This window comes from Nannospalax galili, unplaced genomic scaffold (assembly GCF_000622305.1).
Source record: "Nannospalax galili isolate Female #2095 unplaced genomic scaffold, S.galili_v1.0 scaffold197, whole genome shotgun sequence".
NCBI lineage: Eukaryota > Metazoa > Chordata > Mammalia > Rodentia > Spalacidae > Nannospalax > Nannospalax galili.
The window spans coordinates 3,950,825-3,974,266 of record NW_008339846.1 but is presented as its reverse complement, the minus strand read 5'-3'; the positions used below and the strand labels follow the sequence as shown (position 1 = coordinate 3,974,266).

Below are 23,442 nucleotides of genomic sequence, written 5' to 3'. Positions count from 1 at the left end.
AGAAGATTGCCACTTTAAGAGCTTCTATGCTCTCTGCTTCAGCAGTTTGAGCTGACAGGCTGTGCCGCCATGATTAATTAGGTCTCCTAGAAACTTAGTTTCATTTCTGTCTTTGGGCACCTGAGTTGGTGATATAATGCAGCTACATGCTGCATCCTTAGTTACTTTCTGTTAGTAAAATATCCTTGGTGATTCCTTGGTTACCCTGATCTGATTCCTATATAAGATCTGTGTTCCTCACAACAAAAAGCCATTCCTTGATTCTCACCTAATTGTAATAATCTGTCTTCAAATAAATTCATCGCATAACTTCAAGACTTTTGTCTTGGTTTCTTTCTTGTTGAAGACCCAAGCCTGGTGGGCTTGGGGGGTGTTTGACAAATGGCACCCAGCATGGGGCTCAAACCCACAACCCTGAGATTAAGAGTCTCATGCTCTACCGACTGAGCAAGCCGGGCAACCAGAACTACAGTAATATTGAGCAGCAGTGCCAGGTGCAATCTAGAAACAAGTATAGTCAAGGGCAACACAAACACACACAATAGGTTGTTAATGTAACATAAAACAAATCCACAGAAAAAGTAAGAACAGGTAACCATGGATACACAAACAAAACACTTGAAGTGGGACAAACAAGTCAAAGAAAATTTGTAGCTGATATCAGTAAACCAATTTTTTATTAAAAGTGTGCACAAAAGAATTGACATCTTTTAAAATTAATGGATCCAAGATGAAATTAGTTGTGAAATTTGGACACAAAGTACTCCAAAGAAAAACTCACCACAAGTAACTTCTGCCACAAGCCACTCATTCAGAGTGCTCAGGATGCCACCAACCTGCGCCATCGGGAAGGAGCACACAAAAATTTTTTTAAAATGCCATTTTTCAAAGACAAAGCCCTACCAGGCCCAGAACATAAATGAGGAACATTTTGTAACTGGTACCAACAACCCAAATTGAAACAAAACATGTTGGGAATGGCACCCGATGCAGATCTGCAAAAAGCACAGTGTTGAAAACGTGTGGGCATGCTAATTTTACGTCCCAAAGCATCACTGTGGACGGCCCTGGTCAGCATCCTGAACAGCCCTCATACTGTTCTCAATGTTCTTGGATCAACCTGTGGCAGAATTTGAATCTTCCAATCCTGCTCTCGCAGGGGCAAGCATGATTGATCTGGATCCAGGTCAACCTTTAAGAAACCCAAGGAGACTGACCCCTGAGGTGGAAGCCTTTTTAGTCAGACAAATCCTGCATGCCAAGGCAATAAAACATGCAGGCTGCTCTCAGATCCTTTCACAGGGCCAGAGGGTCAGTCTGAACCTGGAAAATTCTTGAAAACAGTGGTTTCTTGTGAGAACTAGCATGAGTCTGAAGAGAAAGGACCAGTTTCTGTCCAGAGTCAGCTTCTCACACTTACATCCTATCTACAAGGCAAACAGAAACAAAACAGCAGTTCAAAGCAGTTCAAAGCTTTTAAGAAACAAGCAAGAAGCAGCAGGCAAAAAACATTTTAGACAGCAAAGTAAAGAGACAGCACACACTGTGATCTTTCCCTGTTTTCTTTTTCATCATTGTGCTTAGTCAGTCTTAGAATATGGCCATTATTAACATCTAATTCTGATTTTCTGCGAAAGAATTTAAAGTTAGCCGTCTGAGCCATCAATCTTACCGAACTCTGAGAGCCTGGAACCGGGTAAGGAGGAAGAGAAAACTCTGAATGAAAAACTCTGCAAACTTGCTCTAAGACTTTACGCCTCAACTCAGGAATTTTATAACGATTAATCATCCTCCTAGATGTATGAAAAGGCTGTCTTAGAAACAATCTCCTTGGACTGCATTCAGCAAACCCTCTAACAAGTGTCCAAATAGCCCAGAAGTCAAATGAAACTGCTTCTCCTGTCTGAAATGCCTTTTCCACCTTCATTCTGACTCTGTCCCATACTTTAAAATCTAAAGGTCTCATATCAGGACACCATGAACCAAACTTTACAACTATCTGAAGACAGTTATCTATCTGTACTCTAGTAACTTGCAACCCATAACTATAAAAAATATACTGAAGTAAAGAAGGGAAAAGAAAATACTTACCTAACAAAATCATACTTACCTGTTCCTTCATACTTACTTGAGTCAGGGGTCTCTTGAGCCCCTCTTGCCCCACGTTGGGCACCATTTGTCAAACGCTCCCCAAGCCCACCAGGCTTGGGTCTTCAACCAGAAAGAAACCAAGACCAAAGTCTTGAAGTTATGCGATGAATTTATTCGAAGATAGATTATTACAATTAGGTGAGCAATCAAGGAATGGCTTTTTGTTGTAAGGATCACAGATCTTATATAGGAATCAGATCAGGGGTAACCAAGGAATCACCAAGGATATTTTACTAACAGAAAGTAACTAAGGACGCAGCACATAGCTGCATTACATCACCAACTCCAGTGCCCGTGCCAAAGACAGAAATGAAACTAAGTTTCTAGGAGACCTAATTAATCATGGTGGCACAGCCTGTCGGCTCAAACTGCTGAAGCAGAGAGCTTAGAAGCTCTTAAAGTGGCAGTCTTCTTTTCTCCAATGCTTAAGTCAAGCATGGCTCCTGACACTCAAGGTTATCAATGCCCATCCTGTAATTTATTGGCCACAATGTTTTCTTTCTTAGAGCTAAAAGCATGGTAAGAATTTAGCTTTTAGCTCAGGAGTAAACCTTTAACCTGGCCTAATCTCTTAGCCAGGGATAGCTGAGTTATTTGTTCAGGACAAGGAGATGAGCTAAGGGTTGTTGACCAAGACACTTTTCCACAGAGCAGGGAGCCTGCACTTTTATGACCAGGCCACTTCCTCCTGCCAGCCTAGCAGTGTTCTGCAAGCCAGGGATTATCAGAGCTGCTGTTTTCAGTGCCCCTCCCTTTAGCAGTGAATGCAGCCTGGACCTATAAGTTTTAGGCTCACCTCGCCCTAGGGCCTGGCATTCTGGTTTCTTACAATCTACATACATGAAAATATATAAAGCATCCCATTGCTTCATTCAATGAATATAAGCCTGCAAAGAAAAATAGTAGATAGCAATAAACTATACTGATGACTTGATATTCTGACAGTAACACGAGGGAAATCAGCACCATTATTACAGAAGAATGCTGTGCATTATACCTGTGGACTTGGGCAATGTGTTTTCAGTTGTGGAAGAGTTTCATGTATAAATAAATTTGTGTCAGATTGGGCCTCAAGTTTTAGCAATTTACTGACATTACTTTTCTCAGACACTTTGGTAGAAAATGGTTCTATTTTTCATGTTAAATTTAGGATTAAGCCTAACAAAGTGCACTTATTGTTTGTGAGCTTTGGTGTCCTGGGGTAATAACATCTCTTCCAAGTTCCCATCAAATAATAGTGTTCTACTATACACACTCACATCTTGTCATAACATTACTGAGGCTACAGGGAGCACCGAGGCTACAGGGAGCACTGAGGAGATTAGGAGTACTGAGGCTACAGGGAGCATTGAGGAGACACAGGGCACTTAGGAGACATGTGAAAGGAAGGGAGCCCCTGACTCTAGAGTCTTTGGTCTACCACTGACTAGAGTTAATAATCAAGGCACAAATAAAACAAATTATGCTGTAAAGATTGTCCACATAAACCCAATATTCTTTCCATGTGGAGATGTCTCAAACAAAAAATGATAAAATAGCAATAAACTGCATTTAAGGCAAACACATATATGATCTCTGAGTTTAGTTTTGCTTTCTCAGCACTAGACCCTCAAGTTTCTGAGACTCTGACAAACAAGATGACAAATCTTTATAGTCAAAACATATGTTCACTTCCTTATAACTTAAATATAGTAGGTTCCTTAACCCTGTGACATGCATTTTCAATTTATCATCCTGAATCATGCCAATGCACTTGAGCCAATCACCCTATCATGTTACATAGTAAAAATGTTTCCTTCCAAACTCTTTAAAAAATGTTACTTCAGAGGCCACCCAAACCATATATGGCTATTATTAAGAAAGACACTTAAGGGACTAGAAAGAGGACTAAGCTGTTAAGAACACTGCCTGCCCTTGCAGAAGACCCAAGTTCAGTTCCCAACACCCAAGCAATGACTAGCAACCTTCAGTAACCCTAGTTCCGGGGTATCTGACATCCTCTTCTGGCCTTTCAGGGCATTGCATGCATTTGATGCACTTACATGCAAGGAAAACACTCATACATATAAGAAATAAATCAAAAAATTAAAAAAGACACTTCTAATGACATCTTGAGAAGAACACTATAGAGGTGTCTCTCCCATCCTTTTTCTGAGTACACGATCAACATCCATGCTTAAAGTTATGCTAAAACTGCTTGAAGAAATTTAATAAAGATTATTCTTACAGCATTTCAAAACACTGAAGTGAAAATGCTTCAAAATCATTCTAGGACAGCACCGCCTTTTTATGAAATTTCAACAGCCATCTTGATACCCAAAGACAAATAGTACTATCTCCTGATTTATTTCAGATATATTTTGTTATCTGTACCACACAATAAGTCCAAGTGGTAGGCACACAAATCATATTCATTAGGCACACAAATCATATTCATTTTCCCCCATTTACTATACCAAAAGACTGTGAGATATGGAGTGTTCAAAGACCACTTCAATATTTCCTTTCAACCATTTGAAGATAAGAAGATCTGACACCAGGCTCAGTGTAGAGAACAAGAGGTTGTTTTGATGTAACAACTCACCAATATACAATCACATTTTCTGGGAATGATAGAAGAATTAATAATTTTCTATTATTTGGAGTTATGAAGGATGCAACAATAACCATTCCTAGAGGAATTTCTGGTAAGTACTAATCCAATAATACTCATAGTATGAAATATTTCTGTAGGATTTAAATATCATAAAGTTAACCTAGGAACATAGAAATCAAATTTAAACACAATGTTCATGATCTAAAACAAAAACATCTGGTCAGGATGTAGAGAAAAAAGACCTCACACCATGTTGATGGGAATGTAAATTAGCATAGCCATGATGGATAACAGTGTGAAAATTCCATAAAACACTAAAAGTATAGGCTTGCATAGGACACAGCTACCCCACTTCTGAGTGTGTCCAAGGAAAATGAAGCCAACCTATCAAAGAAAGCTGCATGCTTATACTTATTATGACATTAGTCACAATAATTAAAATATGAAGTCAACCTAGATGCCCATCAAGGGGTGAATATATTAAAAATATATGTGTATATTATTCATGTAAAGAATAAGGCACCCTGCTATTTGCAGCAAAATGCATGCAAAGGAGAAGCTGACACAGACGAGAGGAAAAGTAGCTCATGCTCTGTCTTATCTATAAATAATTAAAAATAAAATTGCCTAGCTGACAGGAAGTCAATTTTCTTTCTTTTTTTGATCAGGTAACCAGAGCATTTATTTCATAAATATCAATAACTTTCAAAAGAGTTCTCAGGACTGTCTGGAAAACTAGGGGGCATATCCTAATTGGTTAAAAACATTCATTCATTTTGTGTTTTTCACTGAATATTTTGTCTGCAACTCTTTTTTTTGGTATTTTTATTTAATTTCTGTGTATTTCATACACAACATATTAACCATCTTTTTACCCTCTTCCCCATCAGCACCCTCCTGCAGCCTCTCCCCAGTGGATTTCATGCGTTTTGTTATTTATGTTAAGGCCTATTGAGTCAAGTTAGCGTCCCCAGATGTCCCTCAGTGCAAGTTCATCCACTGGAGTCTAGTCAGCCTATTTAGAGTCTCTCCCTTAAAAAGATCAGCTTTTCCTCACCCAGCAGTAATCAGCTACCCAATAGTTCTTCAGCTAATATTGGGACCTGCTGCCCATTTCCACAGTTCTAGGCTGGGTTTTGGTCTGATTGAGTTTGCATGGGTCTTATGCATGGTGTTGCCATTGCTGTAGGTTCATACAAGCAAGTTTCCAGGAGCCTGCAGGACTCTATTTTCCATATGGTCATGTACTTCCCCGCTGGTTCTTACAATCTTTCTGCTTCCTCTTCCACAATGATCCCTGAGCCCTGGATGGGTGAAGTTTAATATAGGACTCCTAACCAAGGACCCACACTCTGCAGACTCATTATTTACACTTTGGCCTTTTCTGTCCTTTCATGTCCATGGACCTTTGTTGCAGGAAGGGGCTTCATTGAGAGCCGAGAGATGAATTAGTATTCTCTCTACCCCTTGTTCACTATGTTCCATGAACCTTAGATGTGGAGGTTCCATTGTAGATGGAACCCAACATAGGGTTGGGCATTTCACAGAGACTTAATCTCTGACCAGTTATAGAACTCTGGAATAGCCACTGTCTGTTGCAGAAGAAGATTCTTTGTTGAGTGGTGACTGGTATACTTGTCTTTAAATATAAGGATCCATATTTAGCATATAATAAGAAATTACATTTGTCTAGGAATGTGACAGCCTTGGGATTTTTTCTAAGTTCTGTGACATCTCTGGCCATGTGTATTTGGCTATGTTTACAGCACCACACATGAGTTCCCTCCCATTGAGTGGGCTTTAAGTCCAGTTAGGTAGCTGTTGATTACCCCCTAGATAAAATTGCCACTACTGTCCCATTATAGTTTGCTGTGTCAATCATTGTTGTAATTCTTAGGCCTTAAAGCTGGGGTTGGACTATTGATTGATGTTTTCCCTTAGCAACTTGCAAAACTATCAGAACTAGCCTTGAGGGAGGTGGCTTCCAGGTAGGTTCCAGCTCCATTTCTCCAAGTCCTGTGTCCAAAGCTTGTCTTGTCTTCAGCAATAGGGTCTTACCTTGAAGTTCTGGGAGGCAATCAAGGACTATGGCAATAGCCTGTTTAATTTTGGCAGTCTCTAAGACTACCCCGGCCAACAACTCGAAGGGCCATTTCTCCTGTCTGACATTATTTCTTGTTATATAGCCACAGCTGTGCAACACGAACTCATATAGAGATATTATGTGATTTTTCAGTAGATTTTTGAAGTAATACATTTCCTATATTGCCCCCTCTTCACACAGAGCTAATCATTATTTGTCTATTCTGTCTCTCTTTCTCTCTCTCCCTCCCTCTCTCTCTCTCACTGTCTAACCTTCCCTCCTCTCTATCTGGTTAAAGTACCCCCATTTTCCCCATTTCACCCTTGATAAACCCATTTCCTATGGTTCCCCTTCTGAGCTTTTTAAGGGTATAATGCCCTGGTAATTAGACCATGCTCTGAGGCAAGTTCCACATCCAAGAGTATTGGACTAAATGGGGCAGGGGGCAAAAAATTGGGTTGGTAAGAAGGTGGGATAGATATGGGAGAAATTGGGGGGTGATCAAAATACATAGTATGAAATTCTCAAAAAATTAATAAAAATACTTTAAATATTGACTGAAGTAGCAATTACTAGAGACTGGGAATGGTGAAGGTCATGACTAGAAAAGGTGTGGCTGAATTTGATCAGTATATTGTATGTATGTATAGAAATATCACACTGAACCTATTATGCACAGTTTTTGTGTGTTCATCAAAAAAATTATTTAAAATAAAATGGAAATTAAACTGCCTAAAAAGCTCAAACCCAAACCAACAGCAAAACAAACCAGCACACAGAATGGGAGAAATTGTCACAGGAAAGAAACAGGAAGAATAGAGAATTATAACACAGCTTGGTACTAATTTGCTGAGCATAAAGGAAAAAAAGTTTTATTTTCATGGTTTGCAGGCTAGTTGGATACTAGTGCAGTATAGGGGGTTAAAGGGGAGATGAAAAACACCAGTGATAAAGAGTTGAATGCATGGGACTGGAAATATGGCTCAGCAGTTAAGAGCACTGACTGCTCTTGTAGAGCACTTGGGTTTGGTTCCAAGCACCCACCTTGCAGCTAGGTGAGGAGAGCTGACCTTCTTTGAGGGAGTGAGGATAGATAGGCTGACAAGACTCCAGTGAATGAACTCACACTGAGGGACATCTGTGGACAAAAACTTGGTAAGTCTTAAATTACATGTAGAATGTAGGAAATCTGGTGGGAGTGTTAGGGGGGCATGCAGATAACGGAGGGGGTCTAAATATGATTAAGATCTATGAAGTCCACAAAAATTCAATAAAATATATATTGAAAAATTAATAAAACAGAAAAACTTAAATGTTTTACCTGAAAAAAAGTAGACAAAAAAAGAAAGACTTGAGCAAATGCAGTTAGATTATATGAGATCCAATATATTTATTGCCAACTCTACTGGATTCATGATTCTACATTAGCAGAGTGAGATCTCAGCTGAAGTTAAATGATTTGCAAACTAACAGAACTTCAGCAGTGTCTGATATCATCAGAGTAAACAGAGTGCTGTGAGGAAAGCCTAAGAAGTCAAGGAAAGCTTTAAACGAGTCCAGAATTAGAACGCAGACTGGGAAAGTAAGGGAGAAAAGGATTCTGAAGGGCAAAATGAAAACTACAGTTCTCATCATGACCATAAAGGAGAGGGTGTTGGGACTAGACGGTGATGGGTCCAGAGGACCAAGTAAGTGGCACAGAAGATCAGATGGGGAAACCTGGCCCAACTGCAGACTTCCTACATGGAATCATTTCATTGTGTTCTTGCTTGTTCAGTTGAGACAGATCTCATCTGCTGCCCAGCATGGATCAGAGTTACTGTTATCCTGGCTAGGCTCAAGCTCATTAATCCTCCTGTCTCACTACCCCACATGCTTGGATTCTAGGACTAATGTTCGGAAGACTTAGGAAATGTATTTATGTCTTAGTTTAAAAAAAATGAATGAAAATTGAAAATAGAAAAGAAGTTGAAAGAACAATGATATTCTTCATAGGACTGCCCTCATTCTTTCCCACACTTTTTGGTATGATATGTTTTCATTTCCATTCAATTTCTTATTTCCTTTTTATTCCATGATACACTCATTAAATAGTGTGTGTTCAATCTCCATTATTGTGTGTATTTCCTGTGGTTTCTGTTGCTGTTGGTATCCAGTTTTGTTCCACTGTAGTCTGATAAAATATTAGGACTTATCTCAATTTTCATATATTTGTTGGGACTTGCTTTGTGTCCCAGTGTGTGGTCCATTTTAGAGAAATTCCCATGACCTCCTGAGAAGAAAGTGTATTCTCTAGTGTTTGGGAGGAATTTTCTGTCCATATCTGATAGGCCCATTTGGTCTCTGATGTCATTTAGCTCTCATATTTCTCAGTTTAGTTTTTGTCTGGATGACTTATCTACTGATGAAAGCCAGGTATTGAAGTTACCGCCTGTGTGCACTGTGACTTTGTTTCTAGTTGTTTTTTTTTTTTTTTAATGAAACTGGATGCACCCAAGTTTGGTGCATATATGATTAGAATTGTAATGTCATCCTGGTGGATTTTTCCAGTGATTAGGATGACCTTCTTTCTCTCTTCTGATTAATTTTGACTTGAATTCTATTTTGTCAATTGGAATATCAACTGCTGCTTGTTTCTTGCTTCCCATTTCCTTGAAATATTTTTGCTCATCCTGTAACCATAAGATTGTGTCTGTCTTTGGTGGTGAGGTGTGTTTCTTGGAGGTAGCAAAATGTTGGGTCCTGTTTTTTAATAGTAACTAGAAAAAGAAACATAGTCACATTTTAAAAATCCATTGGTGCAAACATCAGGTAGGTTGGTTACATAAAAATAAGGAAGATTTTGCAGCAAGCCCCAAATTTTATCCATAGCATTCTTGGACTTTTGGTTGGTGGAGGCTAGGAATCTGATCATACATTCCAAAAGGATTTTCCAAAACAGTTACAAGAGTGTTGGGCTACACACAGTTAGACAATAAATGGCTACATAGGGGCTGTGAAAGCGCAAATTACATTAGCTCCCCATCTATAACTGTCCAGTTCTCCACAGTGTCAGTTAGTCTTGAATTCTTAACACAGGTGTAGCTTTTATTGTTTCTTAGAACTTCAGTTTACAATTGTTTTATCAATATCAGTATCTCTTATGTTATGCTTTTCCAGTGTTTCATGAACAAATGCCTGCACTGAAGAAACCATGTAGAAGGGGATGACAAAGAGAGAATGTTGTTTATGGTATTTAATAGGTCATTCCTCTATTCAATAAAAACATATTAAGAAATAAAGATGCATGTGAGGACTGGAGCCACTGCCATCTTTATTTACTTTTAGGCATCTCTGCTTTTCCCTTCATTCATTTTGTGCCATGACATGGGTACATTCTTCTCTTGAGTAGAGAGATGAGCATAGGCCCAGGAGTGAGTCCTTCTGATGTCCCTACATGTGGAGAGGTGACTGCATTTCTCCTCTAGGGACATCTGTTTGTGTGGTCCAGTTATTTCAGGACCACTGAGAGAAGTTTCATAGTCTGTGCTCTGAGATTTGTGAAGTAGTGACCAACTTCATTACTTTGTATATAGGTATTTTCAGTAATCTCAGTATTGTGTTTTGGAAAGACTTTTCTTTCTCTAATAAATTGTCTTGGCACCTTTGTGGAAAAATCAGTTAGCTGAAAATCAAAAATTTAATTTTGGAATTTTCCATTTCATCCTTCAATTTATAACTGTATCCCTATGCCAACACTAAAATAACTACACTGTTTTGGTTGCAATGAAGAAAACTGAGCCTGGCAATTTTTAAATTCTTATTAAAGACTGTTTACTTATTCAAGGGCTTTTGCATTTCGACATGAATTTTAGGATCAGCTTTTAGTTTTTCAAAACTTTGTAGACATTTTCCATGAATCATATGGAATCTATAGAACAATTTTGAGAATATTATTATTAAATCTTTGGAACCATGAACATGAAAACTCCTTCCATTTACTTACATCTTTGTTTTCTTCCAATTACAAGATTAACATTTGTTTTAATTTATTTGTTTTAAAGAACTTTGTTCTTTCTGAGGATAGGATGACAGGAATGTTTCATATTTAGATTATTTATTGCAAATATCTTAACTTGAAACATAATTGATCTTTTATTCTGTAAGCATGGTGCTCCTTCACTAGAGCTGGAATTATTGATCTGCACCTGCATACCTAGCTGACTCATGATTTTTTAATGAAATTTTCCTTACTAAATGGTATGCTGCATAGAACAAAGGCAAAACCATAACTGTTATAACACTGATAAAGATTGGCATAATGCTAGGAGGGGAGGATGAACTCCCGAGAGTTGCAGTACATGCTAAGCACAGCTGATGTGGCATACATCTGACTTACTGTCCAGATCAGAAAGCCCCTTCTCAAAGAAGCTAGATGTAAACTTTGCTAATATAAGACATTGCTGAAGGATAAATGTACCCTATAGCTGACCAATTCTTAAATAGAAATAACTGAAACTGTAATACTGAAGTAACTGATCCTTGGAAATCAAATTAGTCAATAAGAAACGAAGACTTCCCCAACATTTGAGTGATTTTAATAAGTGCTGTATTCCATGGATGGAAAGCATCATAAGTTCATCCATTTACTCTCTATCACTGTTCTCCTCTTTCCCAGTATTGAACTTCAACAAAGAATAAAAAATCTTGATATTTAAATATATTTGGTGAATGCTATTTTATTATTATAATTTTCAAAACTTATGTTTAAAATTATAAAACAATTTTGAGATTAAAATGCTATTTAGATTGTAGTCCCAATTCCTCACTTTTGCCTAATTTCTGAGCCCCAGAACAATATAAGTAGTTCCAGTCAGAGTTTCATTTAGAGGATGAATATGCACATTTAATTAATGTTTAGAATCTGACCTTGGGGGAAAAAAAACACTGGCTCAAACTGAAAAATAGTTTTAGTCACACAAGCCTAGATCTGTCCTTGATAAATCGGCTCTTTTAAAAGGCAATCTTTGCCAGGCATGGTAGGCCATACCTTTAATCCCAACAGGGCAGAGGCAGAGGCAGAGGGATCTCTGATTTCAAGGCCAACCTGATCTATATAGTAAGTTCCAGATCAACTGGTGCTACAGGGAGACACTGCCTCAAAAACAAAGACAAAAGGAAAAAAAGGCAATCTTCATAATGAACTTCTGCCATTTGAGATTAAAGTATAACCTTTTCTTTCAATTCGAAATCATGTTGATTGAACAGTGTTGGGATTTTAAATACGTCTAGGCAGTGTGCATTTCTCTCAGCCTGGACTGATTAAGACCTGCCATCTTGGCCTTTATTGAATTGCTGAAATTTTCAGACCATTAGCTTCCACAGCTGGGGCCCCGAAGGGTGCACATCTGGATCCCCAGATACTGGAGCCTTCTTTGTCTTTTTCCTAGCGCATTCTAGAAGCACCAGGATCAAGGCTTAACATTGGCTCATGTTTTTCTTGACTTATCTTTGACTTCTCTCCAGTTTTAGATCTGGCATTTGACACCTCATGATCTATGGTCCCTGCTTTGATCCAGTGTCTGAGTACTGTTCTGTGGCTTACAGTAGATGCTACCTTAACCAGGACTATTCCTGTGCCATGTGTGTGGTGGCCACCACTTCTTGCCCCATCTCCAGGCCTTGACCTCTTACTCTGTGGTCTTCCATCTGCTACTTCTGACAGGACCCCTGTATATTGCCTTTGTGTTTGGGAGATATGTAACTGGAGTTGGGACCTGAATATCACTCTTAACCACCCCAAATTCCATTTAGGGAAAATAGTGAATTTGATTAGTATTTATGCTTGCCTTCTGCCTAGTACTGTGCCGGATCCCACATGGATCAGGTTAGAAAAAATCCTGCACGCTCAAGAAATCCAGGAGAGCACACTGTAAAGTCAATTGTTCCACAAGCAAGACAAGGGGCCCAGGAATCTGCATCAGTCACACAGGGGTACATTTAGTGGCAGCACATCGGAGACTTTCATCTCAGTAATGTGTTACAGTTTAAACACGTTTTTAGGTAAAATCTAAGAACATGTCAGGCTTGCCCTCAGAATATCAGCCAGTATCTTCCAATATCTCAGATGTTTGGCTCCTCATTGTAGACCAGCTTTTATGTCAATGGAGCCGAGGCCCCTCCCCATAGTCTCTGTTAACCAATTCCAGGGGTCATTTTCATGCATTCCAGTTTATACTGAAGAAACTGTGTGTTTCTGTCCAACAAACCCAAACTCAGTCTTACTTATTTAAAACTAAGTTACAAGGGGCTGGCGAAATGGCTCTGTGTTTAGGAGCACATACTGTGCTTGCAGAGGAACTGGTTTTTTTTCCCAGCAGTCACACCAGGTGACTCACAATTGCCTATACCTCCAGCTCCAGGGGATCAAATGCCTCTTGTGGCACGCACTCATGTGTACATGCACACAAACACACAGACACCAAATTTAAAAAATTATCTTTAAAAACAAGTTACATAAAATGTTGCAAGAGTGTAGAAGGCATCATTAAAGATTCAGTGGCCACAGGAAAGGGAGTTTTAACGAGAAGCAGGCAGAGTTTTCCACCCTCCTGGTTCCCTTGCTTCTCATTCTTTTTATTCATTCTTTTGTTTACGTTTTATGTAATTTTTTTCATTGAGTTTTTGTACATTTCATATAATATATCTTTAAAAAACTTAGGCCTCCTCCCGCCTCTGCACCATCCCATAGTGATCCTGCCTTGCTGGATTTAATGAATTCTGTCATATACATTAAGGCCTATCCAGTCAGGCATTTGTACCCAGATGTCCCTTGGGCAAGTTCATTCACTGGAGTCTAATCAACAACTGTCAGTTACTCTAGTTCCAGGGGATTTGATGCCTTCTTCTGTCCTCCGAGGGCATTGCACAACATGGGTGCACTAAAATATATGCAGGCATAACACTCATACACATAAAAATAAAATAAAAAAGAGATCTACTATCCTTCAACCCACAGTAATCAGTTGTCAATGGTTCCTCGGATAAGGTTAGGGCCTGCAGTCCATTTCTCCAGTTCTCTGTTGGATTTTTGTCTGATTGAGTCAGCATGGATCTTGTACATGCTGTCATCATTGTTGTAAGTTCATAGAGCCTGTTCCCAGAGGCCTGAAAGTCTTTGTGCCTTATGTTCATGCACCATCCCTGCCTCTTACAACCTTTCTGTCCCCTCTTCCTCAATGGTCCCTGAGCCATGGGTGGGTGAAGCTTAATATATGAGTCCTATCCAAGGATATGCACTCTGTAGTCTCTTATTCTCTAAAACTTTGCCAATTGTGGCTTTCTGTGTACATCACACTCTTGTATGAAGAAGCTTCACTGGTGAGAGTTGAGGGATGTATTAATGTCCTTTCTACTCCTATCCTGCTATGTTCTATGAGCCTTAGGTATAGAGGTTCCACTGCAGATGTGTCACTTAGGCTGGGCATGTCTCAGACATATTCTTTGTGTGTGACCAGTTGTAGAACTCTGTAATAGCCTCCATCTGTTGCAAAAACTTCTTTGATGAGTGATGTATGCTATACTTGTCCATATTTAGCGTAGAGTAAAAAATTTTATTTGACAGAGAAAGAGTTTTCTCTAGGACCCATGACCTCTCCAGCCAGGTGTATTTGGCTATATTTACAGTGCCACCCATGAGTTTGATCCCATTAAGAGGGCTTTAAGTCCAACTAGATAGCTGTTGATTATCCCCTAGATAACAGTGCCACCACTGCACCAATAGAGATGGTTTTCTGTGCCATTTACTGTGGCTGTTAGGTTTTATAACTGGGTTGAACCATTGATTGATTTTCTCCCTCAGCAGCTTTCAAAGTGTATTAGTTTCCTTTCTGTTGTGATAAAACTCTATAACCAAGGGTTTTACAGAAGGGCTTTATAGAAGGAAGAATTTTTTTGAGCTTATGGTTCCAGAGGGATCAAAGTCTATCATGGCAGGGAGGCATGATGTCAGGAGGTGGCCAGAGCAGGAGCAGAAGGCAGAGGCTCACATCTTAAAGAAGGCACAGGAAGCAGAGAGTGATTGGGGATTCAGCAAGGCTTAACTCTCTAAGCTCGCCCCCATGACATGCTTCCTCCTATGAAGTCACACCTTCTAAGACCTCCCAAAACAGCACCTATCAACAAAATGTAAGAATATTTGGAGCCTGTGGTGGCGGGGGGACTCTCATTCTAACCACCACATTCCACTCCCTGGCCCACACGGGCTCATGACCATATAAAATGCAAAATTGCCTGAGGCTAAGTTGAAAAGCAATTGGGATGTTTTGGCAAGAGGAGGGTCTGGACTAAGAGTAGTCCAGAGTTCTGAGGCAGAAAGAGAAGGAGAGGGTCTGCACCCAAGGCTCAAGTGAGGGCAGAGTGCAGGGAGAGAGTTGAGCTGCTCAGGGTGTAGGGCAATCAAGGTGCAGTGGGTGAGGGACTGACCTAACCTGGGTAGTAGGCAAATCTGAGGCAGGCAGATCAGGAGGGGGGACAAGGACAGGACTGGGATGGGGACAGACGGTGGCAATTCTAATAAACTAAACTGGAGAATTGATCTGGGTTCAGGAAAACAGGACACAGTGGGTTAGTCTGAACTAAGAGGGTAGTCTAGAGATCAGTGGTGGAAAGAGCAGGAGGAGGCCTGGGCCCAAGGCTAGAAGGTAAACAGAGTTTGGAGAGAGCTCCTTCCTCATTCTTTCAAGCCTTTTATTGCAAAACACCCATACTAGTCCCCCATCTTATGCAGCAGAGTCTTTACTTTCTCATCTGACCCTCAGATCCAACTACTATGTAAGCTATGATTGGAGTGGTGTCATAGCAAGTACAGGTTAAACCAATTCCCAAGAAATCCACCCTGCTACCAAACAACTCATCATATCGAGTTGCCTTGATATAGTGCAGCCCATTGTGTAAGTCCTGCTACACCCACTTATGCAAGGTGGGCCTGTAAGATTATCTCTCCTGGTAACATCATACCCTGCTCAGTTTCTGTGAGTGACTCTGATGTTTTCACAGCGACAGAGTATCCTAATGACACATTCTTGTAGCATACCCTTATTGTTAATTAATGAATGTCTTTAGTTGTTATTATGTTACCAGTGCACACTCTGATTTTAACTTCTTTGCATTTGAATGCAGCTTCTTTTCTTGTAACTGTGTGTATATCTATGAGTGTTGTGTGTGTGTGTGTGTGTGCGTGCGTGTGTGTGTGTGTGTACAGAGCATGCAGATGCTAGGTAGATTAAAGTTTTTGTCAAGAACCAAGTCATTTTTCTTGTTTTTTTTTATTCCTCTCTTTGAATTGAATTGAATTTTGAAGACAGCACTACCGTAATGAACAGATGCCGTGCATGTAATGATAAAATGGAAAGAACATGTGGTGGTTAATGTTTGTTGTCAACTTAATGGGGTTTAGAATCACTGTGGTATCAAGTCTCTGGGCACATCTGTTAAGGATTATTTATATTAGCTTAACTGAGTAGAAGGCTCCACCCTGAATGTATACCATTATTTTGGCTGAAGTGAATTAGAAGTAGAAACAAACTCAGCATGGGCATTCCTAGCTTTCTGTTTCCTAATTGTGAATGCAGTTTTACTACCTGCCTCGGGCTCTGACATCACTTCCCCATAAGGGACAATACCCTGTTCTATGAGTCAAAACAAATCCTTATTGAAGTTGCTTTCGTTGGGGTACTTTGTCACAGCAACAAGACAAGTAACTAAGACAGAAAACAACTAGTATTGAGAAGTGGAACCATTGCTGTCCCTATCCCAGGACCTGTTGGAGTCCTTGCTCCCCTCTTGAAACCCGTGAGCCAGTCCTCCATTGTCTGTATTTCTCCAGACTTTCATGTCTTCCAGGCGCCCACCAGCATGGTCCATTAAGCTCTGCTTTCCACACTTTAGCAATTTCTTAGCTCACAGTTGCAAACTCTTCCATGTCCCTCCTCCAAACTACTTCCAAAGACCCAAGAACCACATTATCAGGCTTATCACAGCAACTGAAGTTACTGTAAGAATAGGGGTGAAGGATCACTTATAAGAGCAGAAATGGCACCATGACATCTGCATCACTTCACCATGGGCAACAACTCACAAAAGCTGGAAACCTGGAGCACACTGGCGACTTGCATGCAGCTCAGTAGGTCAGACAGCATCTATTCTAGGGCTCTGAGCCTCCTGTAGGCAGCTGGGCTGGTCTCTGCATGTTCCTTAGTAGTTCTTACTGCTTTTGTATGCTTGGGGATGCAGGAGTCTAGGGAATCTGACCAGTTTCAGGGACTTGAAGTTACTGAATTGTTTACTTCCTGAGTTTCACCTCCCTTAAGAACATCTTGGAGCTGGACAGATGACTCAGTGGTTAAGAGCACTGTCTGCACTTATAGAGGACCCTGATTCAGTTCCTGACTCCCACACGACAGATAACAAGCATTCATAAATCCAATTCCAGGAGATCCAACACCCTTCTCTGGCCTCCACAGGCATTGCACACGAGTGCACTTACATACATGCAGGCAAAACACTCATCATACACATAAAAATAAATAAATGAATAAATAAATAAATAAATAAATAAATTTAAAAGAGCATCTTATATCTTAAGGAGCTTCCCTTCAGGATGGAATGTTTTATCTTGGAGGTAATTGCTTTGCAACAAGTGGAAGGAGGAGAGAGGCTAAAAGAGAGGGAGACAGAGGCCACTGATTTACTTCATCCAGTTATACCCCACATCAGCATGGCTCATTAAGCTACTGAAACCCACCTAACACAATAACCTCTCCTCTGAGCCCAGCCTTTAAGCTATGTTCTTCAATGACGTGTAATATACTAAAAGTTTACCCATGGATAGGATCATTATATAACCATAATACATACACACACATATATAAAATGATTATCCATTATATAATCATGATCATAACCAGAAATAGTATATTGTGGTGGGGAATAAAAAGGCCCGAGTCTCAGTCACCAATGGTTGGTGACAGACATCTCTAGGAAAAACATGCCCTTGGGTAACCACCACTACCACAGCTGGTGGCTTCATCAAGAACATCTGGCTTACTTAGAACTCTGAAGTAGACCCTGAAGGAGGTGACATCTGGAATATCTGTTAGCCACAGTCCTTGCAACTGGCCATAAAGCTGGGTCTCGTATGATCAGTCTCCACATCCTCCTCTCAATCAGTAGGAGTGGTAGAATCCTCTGACTGTGCCACGCAGAGCATTTGTAGTCTAAAACTTCTGGATTACTACCTGTTACTGAATTAGGTAATGAAAAATATGTGATCTCCTTGGCCATTATTTGAATATCTCCTATAATTCTATCTGTATTCACTCATATTGTTCATGTCAATAGTTCTCAACTTCATAGTACAGTCACCTCAAGAACTTTCAAAATTCACCAATGCTCACCTACTGGGACCAATTAAGTCATCCCTTTGCAAGTGAAGGCAGGACTCAGGTATTTACAAAGCATTACAGCCCTTCTGTGAGTCACTATGTAGCCAGTAGACAGTCCACTCAACACAGGGTTATGACTTATGACAAGCAACATTTTCATGTATGGAAAGAACTTCTGGGATAGAGGAAGGATGGTGGACATGGCTTCCCTTTTCTCTGTACCAGCACTGTACTGATGACCCAGGTACAAAAAGTGCTTCTCTTAATCCAAGAACAGTGTCAAACACTTTCTATAAAGTATTTCTAGCAGGTTCATGAAGTTAGGAAGGACTCACCTTTTCTTAGACATCATCTACCATTGATCTCACTGTGGGCACTTTAGGTCGTGTGAACTGCAATCATCTCTTAGATAAAGGACTGCCCTAGATCACTTGAGATAGATTCACCTACAATTCTTACTCATGATGGATGCTGCTTCCCAGGTACAATGCAGAGCACCTGAACCCCAGGCTGGGAGATAGACTTGGGACAGCCAGTTGCGACATGTCTTTGAGTTTACCATGTCTCTGGTAAACTTGGGAACCAGTGCGTAGGGCTTCCAATCGACCTTTGTCACTCCTTCCTCTTCAACTTCCTGCATGTCTTCACCCTCATCAACTTCTCCCTCCTCAGATAACTGTCAGTGGAGTAAATAGGAAGAGGCACATAGAAACCCAGCTATGATCTTCCTGTGTACCTTGGACATTTCATGTTCTCAAATCAGTGATAGACATGTCTATTGTTTTTATTCTTCTGTTATTCCTTAATAGTAGCCAGGAAAGTGAAAAGACCCTTCTAAACATGAACATAATGACTGACTTTGAGGCATACTTGTAAAATTGTGAAATCCTCATAATTCATTCAACAAACCTTGATTTCAGTATTTCCTGAGGAAAAAAAGACATGATGGAAGAGAGTAAGTCTCAGCACCTCATCCCAAGGCAAGTTTGTATCATTCAGGAACATATTTAGATATCAACGCTACAGTTTGAGCCAAGAAACCACCTTAATTGATGAAATGATCACTTTGCATGCACAGATGTCAGAAACTGCACAGAGGTGTGGTGCAGACCCTTGGAGGTGGGGAGATGCTACCAGTGGAAAGCTTAAACGAGGACCTTCTCAGGAGACAACACGGAATGCAATATGCATCTAGAGAAAGGTACCAAGTTATCTAAAGGGTGAGACATTCCAATCAGCTGGAGTTGTGAGTGGGAAATGCAGTTGAAAGGGATGGACCAGTAAGAGGGTATTTCACCAAGTTTTCCCCTGAGAGACCTGTGCATGCTTTCTGGGATCCCAAACAGCACGATTCTAACTAAACCATCACAATGTTTTTCTTAAGTTTTCTTAAGTTGCAGTTTGGGGAATAAGAGTATTTATTTGGGTTTGCCAACAAAGTTAAGAGGGTCACTTACAAAGGCATGAGCTCTCACAGGCTTTTTCTTTCCTATATTTGAGACACCGTGCCATCTTGTCCAGGGTTTCCATGTTCCATTCCAAAATGGCGAATACCCCTCCTTTTTTTCCGGTGTGCTCAGTGTTTCTCAGTGTCTGGCTCTAGACCCTCCCCCATTGAGTCTCTGGGAATTCAGCTTTAGCTGCCTCAGAGGACATTTCTACTACCCGACAGAGTGTCGTAGACTAACAAATGAGTTCAGGGTCTCTGGTGCCTGAGCAGATTTCGTCCAGAGAAGAAATACTGAGCTCTTTTGGATTTGTGGAGCTCCACTTGGCTGGGGTAGATCTACTATGTGTTGAAGTGCATCTTTGGATCAGGATTGACAGGCTTGAGCTAGATCAAGTGTTGAGGATCATCAATGGCCCCTACTATGGAAATAGAAAGATCCAGTCTGAAGAAATTTTGAGAAGACCCTCACCACCAAATAGCTGGGAAGAACTCAGAAAAATGATAACTTTTCTATCCCACTGAATACATAATCCTTTTTATCATTCTTTTGAATTAATTATATATAAAGCACTTAACAGATTTTTCTCAGACACCCCAATCCACACTAATGGGACCAGAAAGAACAAATCTTACTACTTGGGAGGGGAAGAATGCAGCCTGTTCCTTCCTGGTCACTGTCAGAGAAAGTCAGCCAATATTACCAATTGCATAGCTGTTTGTAATTTAGATACAATAAATCTAAAGCAAGTAATTTCCTTTCAGAATCATGTGTTGCCTCCTTAACAGAATGGTTTTCAATGTGGTTGGGGCTACATGTGAGCCTTGACTAGACGAGAATTTACAAAGAGTACCTTGAGGACTAGATTGATTGCACTCATGTTTTAAATATAAATCGACTTCCATTCACAGGAAATGTAGTGGCAAATTTCTTTTAAGCTATTAACTTACATTTTTTAGTATTTATATAGCTATTTTGTTTAGTTTCTCAGCAAGGCAATAGAGACTGCCGTGAAAGAGAAAGATGTTATTTCTCCCTTTTTAGTTTAATGTCATGAGCACTAACAGAGGAAACGAATTGTTAGATACCATGTGGGTGCTGGGAACCAAACTCAGGTCCTCTGCAAGAGAAGGAAGTGCTCTTAATTGCTGAGCCATCTCTCTCCAGCCCTGATAATAGATTCTTATAGATCTTGTGTGACATTGGCATAGATAAATTCACTTACTGGCCCCAAAGCTGTAAGTTGGGTACCAAGGTAAATGAGACGGAGGTTAGCAGCCTTCTCTTGGTCACACAGTTTTCTAAATGTTGGAGCTGAGTCTAATCTCAGATCTTTGGGGTGTATACCATGATCTGTGCATATTGCTTGAGCACCTACTGTGTGCCAGGCATTGTTTTGGAATCCAGCAAGGTCACAGTGTATAAGACAGGCTGCATCTTGCCTCTATATCACTGGGACTTAATATGTATCAAGACTGTGGGATAAGGAATACAGGTTAAATAGAACTTTGAGATAAAAGAATATTGCATTTGTTACCAGAAATACACTGTGGTGACATTTTTTCCAGATATAAAGCTAATATTTGAATCTGACAATTGAGTTAATTAAAATCTCCTTTTAAGGCATGTATCAGTGAGGAACACTGGTTTTTTTTTCCCTTTGAATTCCCCTTTGCTGTATAAATTTATTACTGAGCTCCCAGTGCCAAGACCAATTTAATTCATTGGCTCAATTGCAAGTTAGCAAGAAAAAACTTTCTTAATGCATTAGCTGTCTGCTGCTTTGGGATAATGACTAGCTGAATTGATGAACTTTCTATAATGTTCTGTTGCTATGGTGACAAGCTGCCCAGGGAGTGAAAGAATGTATTTCATCATGACTACACTGATAATGCTTGGATGGTGGTGGATGCAAATAAAAAGGTTTCTTATCTTTCGCAGTAACTGAGTTGATGAGACAATCATTACAGATGCCTTCAGCTACATTAGTGGGGCATCAAATGTAGCCTCCAATAACACCAATCCAGATCCAGTGCAAGCTGAAATAAAGCAGTTTAGCTTCAGTGTTCACAATGAATTTCCATGTGTTTTCAAAGATAACCATTGTCAGTGGAGCAAGTTATTTCATATACACATGTGATTTCTGCTCAGTCAGTGCACCCAAGCATAAATGTTCCCTTTAGTTATAAGGAAAGTCAGAGAAGACAAAGTCAATGACTTACATGTTCTGAATTTAAAAAAAAAACCATCATGCATGCGTGTGTGCATGTGTGTGTGCATGTGTATGTGTGTGTGTGTGTGTGTGTGTGTGTGTGTGTTTGTGCAACTTAGAGGAAATTTTGTTTTGTCTTCTAGAAGGGCTTTTTGTTTTTGAAACAGGGTCTCACTCTGCAGCTTTAGCTGGCCTTGAACTCACAGAGCTCTGCCTACCTCTGCCTCCCTAGTGCTAGGATTAAAGACATGGACCATTGTGCCCAGCTTGGAAGGGCTTTTTAACTTCTACAGTTGATGAGGAATCATTAGCCTGATATTTTTCTCAAGATTTTAAGCTTCATCCGGGTTTGAGTCCCAATGCATATACTGCGTGGCAGTCTTCTCCATGGGTTCTGCTAAGAGCTCATTATTTTACTCTTTTTTTTTTTAAAGGCAGGAACAAGGAACGCTGGTTGCACAGAAGCATGGACAAAATTGCCATTTTTACATTATTTTAAATTAATATGTTTAATGTCTATTGGAACAAACTGCATTTATATTTTTCTTCTTATGTCTTAATTTCTAACAATTATTTTTAAAGTGTCTTGAAACTGTGGAGGTTAAAAATTATAGAAGTCTGAGAAAAAATGCTACAGTTAAGCACAGACCTTCTCTGATGATGGAAAGTTCTTTCTCAAATGCCTGTTTATTTACCCCAGGTCACCCAAAAGAACACCAGAGGTGTTAGGGCACTGGGGGCATGAGCATGAACAGTGTCCACAGAATCTTCTCTACTAATTAATTCATAATATATGCCCCAAATGAATCCATTTTGCAAAATGTCACATGGCTTATATGGTTCTTCTTACCATTGAAAAGCTAGACTTATGGGCTGGAGAGATGGCTCAGCGGTTAAGAGCACTGAGGAGGCAATACACTCATACACAAAAATAATAAATAAAATACTTTAAAAGTCAGACTTCTATATCTATGGAGCCTAAAATGTCAAATATGTTTGAAAAAGTTATAATGTTTTTATGATATTATTTTAGCATTGTGATCACAGAAAACATAAAATCTAGACTAACAGATTTTGTTTTGTTTTGTTTTAAAAGTATTTTAATGTAAATAGGACTTTATATTACACAAAAGCTTTGTTAAAGCATATATATAGCAATAAATAAAATTTAATTGCTACCATATTAGTTATATTTCTGAGTCTGTTACTTCACTTGATATAAGTTTCTAGTTCCATTCATTTACCTGCAAATTTCATGATTTTGTCTTTCTTTACCTCTGAGTAGAACTCCACTGTGTAAAGGTACAAAATTTTCATTATCTATTTTTCAGTTAAGGAACATTTAGGTTGTTTCCACTTCTTAGCTATTGTGAAAAAAGCAGGAACAAACACGAATATACAAATATCTCTATAGTATGATGAGTCCTTTGAGTATATGCCAAGAAGTTGTAAAAAACTCGAAGCATTCCAATTAAAATAAGGAACCAGACAAGGATGTCCACTATCTCCACTCCCTTCTCTCTCTTTAT

At 39.7% G+C, this 23,442-nt stretch overlaps 1 non-coding gene across 1 annotated transcript; it reads right to left on the bottom strand.

The window, feature by feature from the left end:
• Positions 1 to 385: 385 nt before the first annotated feature.
• Trnak-cuu lies at positions 386 to 458 on the bottom strand. The gene has a single exon. It is a non-coding gene; the product is annotated as a tRNA-Lys (tRNA).
• Positions 459 to 23,442: the final 22,984 nt, after the last annotated feature.